Here is a 15,470-nt window from a genome sequence, read left to right as displayed (position 1 = left end):
TGAATCGTTAGTACCATTTTATTGATAAGGAAATGGAGAGTGAAGAGGTGAAACAGTTCATATGTGTTCACACGATGACTTAATGATGGACTCTAGACCTGTCTGTGCACTTTCAAAGATGTCTCTCAGGTGCCCTGGAGGCAGACTGAGTGATAATTACAGAGGAGTGAGAGATTCAATGGGCCACCATTTTTACTGTCTGTTGCATGGATGTTGAGTGCCTGAACAGCTGCTCCCAGAATGCCACCTTTCCTCAGAAGTGATTGGCAAACTACTACCAGGAGGTTTCCCTCTGTGGCTTTACTAAAGTCACAGAGTCACTAAAATCATGGAACTTACGGGCAGCCCTGCTACCCTGCTGAGAATGTCTGTGAGGAGCATCCCAGAGAGTGGGAAGGGGTGAGTAGAGGAGGGAACATGTACAGAGAGGAGGGGGGTGTCTGCTTCCTCTTGGTCTGCCAGCCTTGCCTTCTTGTTGGATGAGGGCACCCAACCCTTCCCCGATATCTCCATCACTCCTCACCCTTACTTGAGTTTCTTCTTTGTCAAACATGCACACCCAAAGTCCAGGTTAGTAGACAGGCAAACCGAGGCCCAGAGCAGCTGGGAGGGAAGCCCTGGGATGCAAACTCGAGAATAGGAAGCAGACCTGTGGCTGTGGGGTTCCAGGGAGCTGCCCTTCCCGTTCACGCTCTGCGTTTTTGTTCTCCTGCGTCATGTCACTCTTCCTTTGTAGTTGACAGTGATGAGTCAGGGTACAGCTTTGTGATGGAGGCAGGCCATCTCTGGGTTCTAAAGATTGGCTTATCTAAGGAAACACCGTCTCCTCCAGGGGAAGCTGTGTGCTTGTTACAGCATCATTTGGTGGATCACATACTCTCCGAGACTCTTTCATTTATGGTCCATGAAGGCTGCACAGACCACTCCTCTCTTAAGGCAGGTGATAGATGTAAAGAGCCTGGGATCATTTAATGGAAACATCCCCTCATGCCTCCCCTTCAATCTTTCATCTCTTGAGCCTTGCCAATGAACATTAAATCCAGTGCTGCAGGATTTTCTATCAGTCAGTAGAGCTAAGAGTTCACATAGTTGTCGCCCTGGACTGGAGCCAAATTGAGTGAATGTGCCAGCTGGAACAGCACAGAAATGAAGAGGTCACTGTCACGAGTCAGACAGAGCCTATGTGCTGGAAGCTCTAACAAGCCAGGGCTCTGCTCACCCTTCCCTGATTGTCAACTAAAGAGACAAACTAACAGAAAAAAAAGCAGAAAAGGGTTATTGGGTGTGGCCACATTAGAAAGAAGGATGAAAGCATCCAGTAACTACTGCCAAGTCTGTCTTTGGGGTCACACAGAGGGACAGAGATATTCGTAAATCAACAACTCACATCCCCACCCATTATCATTGTCTCAGCTCTGGTCTCTAGCAAGGTGGTCTGACATGTTGACGAAACTGTAAATTGTCTTTATAAGAGACAAATTCTTTTTCAGGCTGACACCAAACTTTAGCCATTTATCTCTGCCAGCATGAAATTCCCAGGGTAATTTCAACTTTGGGGGACTGTTGTTTTAAGTCTGATAGCACAAGTGTCTCTTTAGAATATTTTCATTTCTTCCAGGCCAGTTAGAGTAGCACCTCCTTGGGCCCAGATGTCCAGTCTGGCCCTTAGCCAGATACCACACAAACTTACACACACACACACACACACACACACACACACACACACACAAAGAGAGAGAGAGAGAGAGAGAGAGAGAGAGAGAGAGAGAGAGAGAGAGAGAGACAGACAGACAGACAGACAGACTGAGAGAGAGATATATATAGAGAGAGAGAGAGAGAGGGAGAGAGACTGAGAGACAGAGACTGAGAGAGAGACAGAGACAGAGAGACAGGGACAGACACACACAGAGGAAAAGAGAGACAGAGAGATAGAGATAGATAGATAGATAGATAGATAGATAGACAGACAGACAGACAGACAGACAGAGCACTCTTGGCGCTAATGTATACAAACACAGACCACTCTGATTTTGAGTTCTAACTGGTGTTGATTTGGTTTTTGACACAGGGTGATTATGTCTACATGACCTGGGAACTTCCTTTCAGGACTCCATTTTCCTCATCAGGATTCAGACTCTTCAATAGCGATAGTAAATACTCAACCTCCGAGGTTGCAGTGATTAATGTGATTAATCAACACAGCTTGGCAGATATTGTAGTGCCGGACGGTACTGAACAGAGTTCAGAGCTGCAGCTGGTTTTATTGCTGCAGGCTAAGCATCCCTTGTCTCAAGTGCTTGGGACCAGAAATGCTTTGGAATTCTAATTATTTCAGATTTTAAACTATTCAGATATATATTATAAGATATCTTGTGCATGGAACCTAAATCTAATAAAAATTTTGTGTATTTTATAATACCCTATGTATGTTAACTTTATATAATATTAAAAAATTGTGGCACTGGAAAGATGGCTCAGTGGTTAAGAGTACTGGACTCAAGTATGATTTCCAGCACCCAAAATGGTAGCTCAGCTGTCTATATATAGCTCCAGTTCCAGAGGATCTGATACTGTCTTCTGGACTGAACAGTCATCAGGCACACAAGCGGTTGGGCATACATACATGTGGATAAGACATGTATGTATAAATTCAAAAACATAATTATCATAATAGTAATAATTAAAAATTTTGTACATGAAGCTAAATTTTGTGGTGCAGATTTTCCATTTGTGGCAAAACTTCTCAGATCCGGATCATTTCAGATTTGGGGTTTTGGAGGTACTGATGTTCAAACATATTGTTTAATTCTCTTAATTTTTTTAAAGGAAGATATGTTTTTTGTTGCTTCCCTAGAATGTCTACGAACTTTCTAAAAAATCAGATAGAATCCATTTATTTCCCTGTAGCTACCTCAAAGTCCTCAGGATAAAATACAGTAAAATGTACAGATGTTCTTGCGTGTGTACATAGTGTGTGCTGAGTATCTGCATTTGTATGTCTCCTTTAGTCACCACAGAACTCCTGAGAATCAGGCAATGTTATCCATTTTGTGTTATCAGTAAGAAAGCCCAGGCTTCATGAGTTTGAACCCATATTACAGACATAGCAGGGTGGCTCTGTATACCTGTGCTGCCTCTTCCTCGCCCAGAGAAGGCTTAAGTCCACCATACTCCCCACATCTCTGGAACTGGCATGCTACATCATGTCCCTATGCTTTTGCTCTGGCTGTTTGAGCACCTGGTCTCCACATCATGGTACTTTTGGGAAGGTTATGGAAGTGCAACTTTGCCAGAGGAGGTATGTTACAAGGAGTAGGCTTTGGGAGCTGTGTTGGTTAAGGTTTCCATTGCTGTGAAGAGACACACAGCCATGGCAACTCTTATAAAGGAAACATTTAATTGGGCTGGCTTATATTTTTCAGAGGTTTAGTCCATTGTCATCATGGTGGGACCTGGTGGCATAAGGCAGACACGGTGCTGGAGAGGGAGCTGAGAGTTTTCCATCTTGCTCCACAGGCAGGAGAAGGAGACTGTGTGCCACTCTGAGCAGAGCTTGGGCATAGGAGACCCCAGAGCCTGCCCTGCAGTGACACGCTTCCTCCAACAAGGCCACCCCTCTTAGTAGGGCCAATCCCACCGTTCAATCATTCAAACACAAGATTCTATGGGATGCATTCCTATTCAAAGCACCGCAGGCATTTATAGATTCATCCCAGTTCCAGTTTGCTTTCTTGGGTTGGGGATGGGATCTCAGAGGTTTCTGCTTCTGCTTTTGCTTTCATACTCTTGGCCATGATGGACTCTTACCAATTTGGACTTGTAAGTCAGGATGAAGTCTTTGCTCCATAAGGTTTTTTTGGTCACAGTGCTTTATTACATCAACAGAAAGTTAACTAACACACCGGCTCTCTACACAGAGTTCATGCCCTCTTGTCTTTATCTGGGAGACATGTATGTATTATGGCAACTCAAACCTATACGCCATCTTTGGGCATTTCCTTGGCTTTCCTCATTCAGATCAAGTTGAATTCTTCTCTGTAGCCCTTGGTATATTCTTCTCACATGGGATATTCTAGCCATATATTTCTTGGTTTCTTCTAAACAGGGACTGTGTCCTGTTTTCCTTTGTGTTCCTCATACCAAGTTCAGTGACAGGCTGATCAATCAACACATTGGTTTAACCTCCCAATATTTAAATATGAGACAGAGAAGGCGTGTGATAATGACCACAGGTAGGAGACTCATGGTACTTTAGATTTTAGATTTGGTTGAGGTCATTGGTAGAAGCATAGTTATTTGAGTGGGACCGTCCTACTGGTTACCATGTCCCTTCTGGCCTGGCTTCCAGAAATGAGAGCTAACACTGCCCAGTTACTTTGCTAAAGCTGTATCCCTAGGAGAAACTGCCATCTGCCAAACTCCAGACTCCAAAAAACTGATCCTGGGTGCACTTGCTACTTGGTTGTAGAGCACACCCTCACATTTGTAAAAACAACTTCTTTCCATTTTTAGAAAATATCTGTGGTCTAATATGAGATAGTAATAAGCTCAATTCATGAAAACGGATTCCATGAACTTTCCCCCCAAATCATGGGGAAAGCATGAATGAACTCTTCCATGACAAAATGCAAACTTTGGTGTTTTCATCTATGTACTCAAAATTTCTATGATGTTCAGTTCTTGTTTCCCCAAAATTTAATTAACTTCTTAGACTTAACCTCCATGTAGCAGTCACAGATTTGAAAATTAATTTGTTGTGATTGGAAGATTACCAATAGTGGTGGGATGTTTGAATTATTTATTTTTAGGAAAATACCACGGCACACTGCTTCTTAAAATAAGTAAATAATATGAGAGACTGTAATGATAAGTCTTAACTGCCAGCTTCCCTGGTTCTGCTGCTGCTTGACTAGTCATGGGAAGGGGCTCGAGCGCGCAGAATCCTAACCCCTAGAACACTCGAGGGCTGCAGGCCATCTCGGAAGTGCCCAGAGAACGTGGGATGGTGCAAGGGTATGGAAGCTGCTCCAATGCAGCCCAGCAGCTCCACAGGGCAGGCTGTGCTGTGGCTGCAGGTTCCTGCTTCCTCTGGGAACCTTGGGGCATGAGGTGATCCCACTCACTGACACCATTTGTAATGATAAATCTTTATGCCAAGCCGCCTGAGCCCAGCTGCCATGTGGGCACCCAAAATAATACACAGAGACTTATATTAGGTACAATGCTGCTGGCCAATGACTAGGATTTCTTATTTGCTAGCAGTTTTATCATTAAAAGAGACTTCTAGAATTGTGTACATAAGAACTTCAGCAAATCAGTGATTAGTTGTGGGTGTCTGCTTCTACTTCCAAGGCTGCTGGATGAATGCTATAGGATGGCATATAAGACAGTCATCAATCTCATTTTCAAGAGAGGGCATTTAAGGTAGCCTCTCCTCTGTTGCTTAGATTGTTAGTTGGTGTCATCTTTGTAGATCTCCAGACCTTTCCCTAGTGCCTGATTTCTTTGTAAACATAAAATGTCTCCCTCTATTATGGTATCTCCTTTCTTGTTTTTTTTCTATTCTTCCCTCAACTCAACCTTTCTGCTCCCTCACGTCCTCCTCACCCCTCCTCTTCTCCCCTTCTCATTCTCCCAGCTCCCTCCCCCTCCTCCCTTGCTCCCAATTTGCTCAGGGGATCTTGTCCCTTTCCCCATCTCCAGGGGACCATGTATGTCTCTCTTAGTGTCCTCCTTGTTTACCAGCTTCTCTGGCAGTGTGAATTGTAGGCTGGTAATCCTTTGTTCTATGTCTAAAATCCACATATGAGTGAGGGCATACCATGCTTGTCTTTTTGTGATTGGGTTACCTCACTCAGAATGGTTTCTTCTAGTTCCATCCATTTTCCTGCAAATTTCAAGATTCCATTGTTTTTGTCTGCTGAGTACGCCATTGTGTAAATGTACCACATTTTCTTTATCCATTCTTCAGTTGAGGGGCATCTAGGCTGCTTCCAGGTTCTGGCTATTACAAATACTGCTGCTACGAACATCGTTGAACAGATGTCCTTGTATGAATGTGCATCTTTTGGGTATATGCCTAAGAGTGGAGTTGTTGGACTGGAATCCAGTTGCAGACAAGGGCAAGTGATGGGCAAAGGGGTCCAGACCAGGCTGGTGAAACCCACGGAGACAGCTGACCTGAACAATGGGGAGCTCTTGGTCCCCAGACTGATATCTGGGAAACCAGCATGGGACTGATCCAGACCCCAGGAACATGGGTTTCAGTGAGGAGACCTTGGAAAGCTACGGGACCTCCTGTAGTAGTTCAGTACTTATCCCTAGCATAGGTGTGAATGTTGGGAGCCCAATTCACATAGAGGAATACTCCCTGAGCCAAGACACATGGTGGTGGGCCTAGGCCCTATGCCAATGGATATGATAGACTCTGATGACTCCCTATGGAAGGCCTCACCCTCCCTGGGGAGCAGAAAGGATATGTGATAGGTAGGGTTTAAGTTGGGGGAGGTGGTAGGGGAGGAAGGGAGGGAAAAGGGAACTGGGATTGTCATGTAAAGCAATCATATATATATATATATATATATATATATATATATATATATATATATCTTTGGCAAAAATAACATGGTCTTTTAAGTCAGTGTCATCTTCCCTGGCCCCACAGGTTAAGGAATCTATGAGTCCCATTAGGTGTGTGAGGGAGAAGGAGAAGTGACAGGGAGGGGTTTGTGGTGGCTTATGACCTCAGGGCACAATGGGCTCCTCGAGATTGCTTTGCTCTCCAGTGGTTCATAAGGAAAAGGACAGATGTCAGCCTTGGGTGCACATTCATGGTCTGGGGTTAAGACTGGCTTGTGAATTTGGCTGCTTATCTCCAGGAGCAATGGGGCATGTTCATGCCTGTAGGTTGTCTGGGCCATTGATGCCCTTTGTGCTGCCACATGCAGTGGTCAGTCACATGACCACTTGGCTTGGGTCATTGCCCCTTTCTGAACTATGTATAGAATTCATTCCCTCCCAGCCTCTTTTTCCTTCTGACTCTTGGATGCTACTCTCTCCCACATTCCTCTCTCTTCTCAGGTGCTTCTTCTCAGCTCTTCTGTCTCCTGTCCACAGATCATATGACTCTGCTAAGGGGGTCTACTTTCCTTTTCCCATCTCTTAGTGACTCAGCCAGACTCATGTAAAAGACTCTGCTTGATTGCTTCTGTTCTTTTTAAGTTTTTATTGGTTCTTTGGGATTTCACACCATGGACCTCAGTTCCACTCATTTACCAACCCTTCCATGTCCACCCTTCAAAACTGCAGAGTCTCCCCCAAAAGAAAATTAAAAATTAAAAATATTAATTATAAAAAAAACACTTTGCTACTCCATCTTTGCTACCGCTTTTGTAGATTATCAAAGTGACTTCTGCCCTATGGTCCCGAGCAAAATTTTCCTGAACTCATCACCTCAGGGGGCATCATTGGGTTTTCTCCTCATATCGGGTCTAAAAAGGCCAGCTAGAAAGGGGCTAACAAGAGACCCTTCAGGGTTTCTTCCATCCAAGGGCACTGCAGTTGCTTGTTTCTTGTTAGACCTATACGAGAGCTGTTCAGTGATCGTCTCTCCAGGCAAAGTTGCTGCAAAGACTGCCCAGTGCTGCCAGAAAAATAGAGTCCAAGCTCTTCCTGCCATGTTCCAGATAGCAGTTGTTCAATGCTGTGACATCTGCTTCCCCTCTTCCACAAACACGCCGGCCTTACAAACAGAGATCTCTGGATGGCCATGCTGTGCCTGCTCTGTTGGTTATGAAACTGAGCATACTCTATTATGAATCAACTAATGTGTGGAAGCAGAGAAGGCACATAGAACCCACAATGTGAATGAATGGCAGTGACTTATGTTTACTTTGCTGCTTTTTTACAAGTTGCTAGTATGTCCTTTATCCATCACTTACAAGTCTGTCATTTGTGTCCCAGATTCCTCACATCTGCCCTCTTTTGCACGAGACCTGCCACGGACACTAGGAAATAGCTTTGTCCCACAGTATTGTTTACACATCTGATTGGCTCGTTTGAGGACGAAGAATGAACTTTAAGTAAGCTTTACCAGCACTCAATAGTGAAATATCATCGGCTGTGCATAAAAATGGCTACAAGAACAAAGGTGGTGGAAACACAATGATGCAGAAAGAGGCCACCATGTCTGATGTGAGACCCCAGCTCATGGTAGATGGAGCCTTAGCAGACAGCTCTGGATTTTTAGGGAGTGACTTCTAGTGACGCTCATGGAGTACAGTGTGGAGAAGAGGCAGGGGCTAGGTAGGATTATGCATTTCTGTGTGAGAGTGGGCACTTCTTGGACATATCTAGACCATGGAAATCTTCTGGATAGATGGGAGCCTGCCTGTGCTGCACAACCATGATCAAACTCTGGGAAAGCTGCAGCAGCACCGTATCACCCAAACACCAGCATTTCACATCCAGCTGGAAATGGCAAGCAGAGGGCGTAAGAGCTGGCACGATGGCTCAGTGGGTAAGACAGTTGCCATGGAACCCTGAGTTTGATTCCCAGAACACATGTAAGGGTGATAAGAGAGAACAGACCCCACCAATCCATCCCCTCCACACACAAGGCAGAGAAAAATGCATATCCAGACACACATATAGTCACACACACAATGTCCTAAAAAGCAGAGGTTGGTCTTCCAGGCTGTTCTCAGGTACTCTGGGCTGCATCTCTCCACTTCGAGGCTTTTGCATGCGCTGTCAGTGATGGGAATGCACCCTTCTGGCCCCAGTGTACCCCTACTTCAAAGACATCATTAAGTCTTTTCTCCACACTGATCACTGACTTTTCTGTCCTTCCCTGCTTCCATGAAACTGGGTGTGTGCCCTTCTGATGACATCCACACACTGAACCCCTAGGACAGAACAAGAGACTTAACAGAGAGGAGCATCCACACACACCTATCAACATCCCTTTGCCTTTAATTTGGCAATTCGGTGTCACAACCCTATGTGCTGAAGACTGTCCCATTTGTGAAATGTGAGACAGATCCTTTCACGTGTTCCTGCCCTTAGAGAATGGCTGTGTCAGCATGCGAAGAAGGCGTAGAACTGAATAGACTTAGTGGTACATGGGTGAAGACAGAAGCAGGTACAAGATTGAAAGATGGAAGCGGTTGTCTGTGGTTGCTTCTCAGTGGGGGGTGGCATAAAAGATTCCAACTTTTGCTTTGAACTCTTCTTGTATACCTTTTGCTATTAATTTTATCTTTGACAATTTTCAGACATGTAGAGAACACACTGTTTTCCCCACTCTCTAACCTTTCTTATTCCCCCCCCATCAACAGTCCTCTTTGCAAGTCTCCTTCTTGTATTTATGTCTTTGGGTTTTGTCTTGTGACCACAGATTTGGATCTTGCTCACTTTTGGGTATGATTAAAAACAGTGACTGTCCAGACCTACCAGTAGTCAATAGTTGAGCAGGATGGAGTGTAGCCATGCAAATCCCTCCCCTGGTCCTTGCTTGGCTGATGTCAGGCTCAGTCTAGTGCAGGCTCAATGCATGAGCCATAGCTGCTGAGACCATGACTGCAACACAGCATGTAATAGTCCTTCTCCCCACCCTCCAGTTCTTACCTTCCTTCTGCCCCCCTCTTAACAGTGTTCCTTGAGCCGTAGAGGTGCTAGAAAAGAGGCTCTTAGTTTCTTGCTTGGACTTCTAAGGTTACTAGGAATTCACCAGATTTGATCAAGGGCCATTCTAGGCAGTGAGGTTAAATAGAATATAAAATTACATATATTTTCCCAATCCTCCCTACAGCTTCACCATTTTATTATTCCAACCTGATAGACACATGTTTTTTACTCAAAATGTTTACTAAATATTTTTTTGTGAATGTTTTTTGGAAAGTGAAACTTCCACTTAGGCAGCAAACAAAACAGACAGAATATCACCATTTATAAAAGGTCTTGAAGAAAGTCAGAGCAAAACCATTAGCATGTCAATAGCAGTGCAACTCATACTGTGCTAGTGTGCAGAGCGCCAAGTGCATGGTAAAGAAAGATGAAGGCGTTGGAGGGCACTGGGTTAGAAAAGGCCCTACACACCACACACACACTACACACACACACACACACACACACACACACACCACACACACACACACACACACACACACACACACACACACACACACACACACACACACACACACACACACACACACACACACACACACACACACACACACACACACACACACACACACACACACACACACACACACACACACCACACACCACACACACACACACACACACACACACACACACCACACACACACCACACACACACACCACACACACACACACACACACACACACACACACACACACACACACACACACACACACACACACACCACACACACCACACACACACACACACACACACACACACACACACACACACACCACACACACACACACACCACACACACACACACACACACACCACACACACACACACACACACACACACACACACACCACACACACACCACACACCACACACACACACACCACACACACACACCACACACACACACACCACACACACACACACACACACACACAACACACACACACACACACACACACACACACACACACACACACACACACACACACACACACACCACACACACACACACACACCACACACACACACACACACACACACACACACACAACACACACACACACACACACACACACACACACACACACACACACACACACACACACACACACACACACACACACACACACACACACACACACACACACACACACACACACACACACACACACCACACACACACACACACACACACACACACACACACACACACCACACACACACCACCACACACACACACACACACACACACACACACACACACCACACACACACACCACACACACACACACACACACACACACACACACACACAACACACACACACACACACACACACACACACACACACACACACACACACACACACACACACACACACACACACACACACACACACACACACACACACACACACACACACACACACACACACACACACCACACACACACACACACACACACACACACACACACACACAACACACAGAGAGAGAGACGAGGAGAGAGAGAGAGAGAGAGAGAGAGAGAGAGAGAGAGAGAGAGAGGCTGGTGAGAGGCTGAGGAGGTTGGAAGCCGGGTCCGGAACAAGAGCCATAAGTGATTGGATGTAAGTGGACACAGTGTAGACATATTCATTGACTGAGTTCCCAGAGTCATTTTTCGACAGTGCCCAGGAATCTGTACTGTAACTCAGACCAAGAGTCTCCTGTTCGTTTTTTAAAAGCACAACACTCTCATCCAGGAAGAGAAATCTCGATTTGTCCCTTAAAGGCTTGTGCAATCTCAAACAGCCTTCTAGAGCAGAGATGCTGTGTCTGGATCTGTCACTCAGCTGCAGAGGGAAGAGAGGACTGCAGCTTGATCCGATCATTTTCAGAAACAATTATGCATTTATACTGATCTCCATGGAGACCGCTCTAATACCAGAACTGTTCTTTTCATGCCCTATTTGTAGTTGAAAGCATAATTATTCCTCCTTCAGATTCTCTTTGGGACCTGTTACTTATTTAGGGAAATTAGACTCTTTGGACCAAGTAGTAATCAGACTTTCATTTTATTAATTGTTCAGCTCAAGAACAAAGTTGTCAGGCAGGCTGGGAGGGGTGGTGGTGAAGGACTGTGATCTTGGGTTCAAAGGGTGGAGAAGAGCAAATGTCCTGAGTTCAGGTCCTGCTGTGTGATCTGGTCAGGCTGCCCATCTCCTCCGGCTTCAGCATCCTTGTGAAGAAGCTAAGACAGGGTAGGCCCGAAATACGTGTTGCCTTTCTCCTTCTTCCCCTTTGTCTACTTACACTTCTTGCGTGAAAAATACGAGCCTTACACATCCCTCTTCTGGGCCAAATCACTCTGCAAACCCACTTTATGGAGTCTGAATTATTATTTACTTTCAGTGATTTCACTGTTGCATCACCTTAAAAGAATTTAGCAGAAAAAACATCTTTTTTTTGCCATTGGATTCAATACTGAGCTTCATGGTAACAGGAACAGTTTATTCTGCATTGTATATTGTACTTCGATAATATGGTAATAATTTCATAAATAGCACCTTGCTTAATCACTTAACCTAAGAGCGGGCGCTCTGCCCACTTCTAGGAGAGGTGCTGAGCATCAAGGGGGAGGAAGTGAGTTGCCTGACACTTACTCAGGCATTTTACTCACTGTCTCTCAGGACTCTCTTTATCTTTACTACTAAAGGCTGGCCGGGCAGGGAGGGCATGCGTGACTCTTGCGGCAGCCTGTCATCAAAAAGGCCTTTCTTGGACATTTGATACCCAGTCATCTAATCTAGAAATACTCTCAAATAGAGAATAAATGTATCAGCCAAAACGCCCATTTTTCTTTTTTTAGCTGTTTGCACAATTATGCTCTGTCATTTTGGTGAAGCTTTTACTTATAAATTGCCCCAAGCATTTTATTTTAAGTAGATCTACGAACTTTTGAAATACTGTTTTCTGAGGGTGTTGTTCGAAAGTGGGACTATAGAGGGTCACGCCTGTCACTCTCCTCCTCTTGGCTCTTTGCATCTCCTCCTTAGGCTGACCTCAGATGAGTGATATAAAAGGCTTCATTCTCCATCACCACGGTGCTGATTATGTGAGGCCAAGCAAAGTAGGAAGCATGCAAATGAAGGTTTGTGCCTTTGCCCTGGGCTGGTGACTTAGTCACTGCTTTTCCAGCCATGCTATCCGCTCTCCTAACCCTGTGGCTTCCAAACCCCTTATCTCTAGAAGTGAAGCCAACAGTGTCTGCTGAGGGAAGTCATGAATGATCGACAAGAAGTCTGACATTACAAATGACTGGAAAATCCTACTTGAGGGTCAGACAAATGGGAGTTCAAGCTTCAGCTACAGCAAACCACTTGGCCTTGGACTAGTCACTTCAACCTTTTAACCCCAGTTTTCTTTCTGTCAAACACAGATAATGCTATCAGCATTAATTAAGACAGACATCCACTCATCACCCAAAACATGACCATAAACATTTCTTACAGACTACATACTGTGGCCAGAAATTACCTCCAACCTTTGGACCCATTTAGCCTACAGCTCTTTTAATTATTAAAGAATGAGTTTCAGCATACTATTTTTTTCTTTTTGGTTTTTCGACACAGGGTTTCTCTGTGTAGCTTTGGAGCCTGTCCTGGCACTTGCCCTATAGACCAGGCTGGCCTCAAACTCACCGAGATCCACTTGCCTCTGTCTCCTAAGTGCTGGGGTTAAAGGTGTGTGCCACCACTGCCCTGGCTCAGCATATTCTTTATTCTCTCTCCACCCACTGGATATTAACTACTTTCAAAATTAAGGTATTACATATTTGAAGCTTTCTTCTAGAAACCCCTGCCTTGTGAAACTTTTGGATATTCATTTTCTTCCATGTTTGATTTTTTGTACGTAATTTTCACCCCTTGGGCATACCTTGATGACAAAGAAGAGATTCTACTGATTGAAAGAAACAGCCAGTGGTAAAAGTTCTCTGACAGATGCTGATACCACTTCATCCCTGCTTTTAAAAGTAGGGGGATAAGACTCCAAGATATTGTCTTACTCACCTATGGATCTGTGTATAGCACTTACCATCTGGCAGGAAAGAGATGCTCACTGATGCAATAGTGATAAGTCTGTTGCTTTCTGATTGGATTTGAGGCTATTCCACAGAACAGAATTCTCATCTGACACTATAAATGTGGTCCAAAACACATGGCAGGGGAAGCCATAGATCCTAATAGGAAGCTATGGCTCTTGCCTCTTGTCTTGTTGAATAGATACGCGGTGCCTATCAAGTTGCCTTTTAAATAATTATGTTTATGGCCATAGATTCGTGCTGTTGCCCACTTTGTCATAAAAAGCTCTCTCCTCCTCCTCCTCCTCCTCCTCCTCCTCCTCCTCCTCCTCCTCCTCCTTCTTCTTCTTCTCAGTAACTGCAGACAGAGCATGATCAAAGTGTTGACAACAAGTGATGACTGAACACTCAGCCATAAAGAGGACATACATCTTCATGGCTCCATTCAAGGTTCAGAAAGCATCACAGAGGATAGGGCAGAGAGAACGCAAGGGTTTGAGAATGCGGTGGAATGCTGCAGCATGCTGTCTTCTAGCCATGCCATGGCCATTACAGTCCTGACTCTTACAGCATCCATGAACACCTGTACAAGACCTATACAAGATTGGGTTCATCAACCGTGTCATGAAGGACTGGGGAGGGTTCATGAGGCCCTGTCTCCCTTCCCAGAAGAGTTATAGGTGGCTAATAGTTGGTGGAAAACAGAGAGACTTTCTACACTGGCATAGCCATTGAGGAGATATCATGTGCCTGTCAGCAACCCTAGTGAAACCCAGGAGAAAAGCAGGATGCTGGGAAATGTAGTAGAGGGACAGTGGCCAGGGATCCCAGGGAGAGAAGATGCGTGTTGCTGGCGTTCTTGATAAGTCTTTATAAAATATATAGATTAATGATTATGGTTGATACTTAAGACAGAGATAGCAAATAAGAAATCCTAGTCATTGGCCAGCAGCATTGTAACTAATATTAATCTCTATGTGTTATTTGGGGGCCATAACATGGCTGCAGAACTCAGGTGGCCAGCAGAAAGAGTTATGGTTACACTGTTCTTTTGTAATGGAGACCTTAACTTCCTAAGAGGGTAATTAGGGGTGACTATGATAAAAATATATTGTATACATATATTAAAACAGCATAATGAGATCTTTTACTATGCACAATTATCTGATGGCAATAAAAACAGTACACATGTACATATATTGCTAAAAAAATTTGAGTTAATGTCTCTCAATTTTTTTTTACTTTAAAAATCTTCAACAAAATACATCTAAATTAAGGAACACATGAAAAAGCTTGCACACTGTATCTTAAGTTGATTTAATTCTAGGGATGCAAGGTTGGCTCAACGTACACAAATCAATATACAACATACACAAGCCAACATATACAACATAAGATCTATAGAGATTTGAAGATAGAACTCACACGACTATCTCAATAGATGCAAAAAGGCATTCAATAAAGCTCAACATACTTTCATGATGAATGTCTGAAGAAATTAGGAATAGAAGAATTCCTTGAAATCTCTTGAAATTACCCCAATTTTATCTCCAATTTTAAAACGTGCCTTCCATGTCTTTCTCATTGGTTATTTTGGCTGGGACCTTCGATATGAGACAAGGATTAATCTCAGAAGAACAGTAAAGCCTATTTATGACAAACCTACAGTCAACATCATACAAAATAAGGACTAACAGAAACTATTTCTTCAAAATGA

The sequence above is a fragment of the Cricetulus griseus genome, chromosome 3 (assembly GCF_003668045.3).
Source record: "Cricetulus griseus strain 17A/GY chromosome 3, alternate assembly CriGri-PICRH-1.0, whole genome shotgun sequence".
NCBI classification, from domain to species: Eukaryota; Metazoa; Chordata; class Mammalia; order Rodentia; family Cricetidae; genus Cricetulus; species Cricetulus griseus.
Note: the sequence above shows the minus strand (reverse complement) of the source record.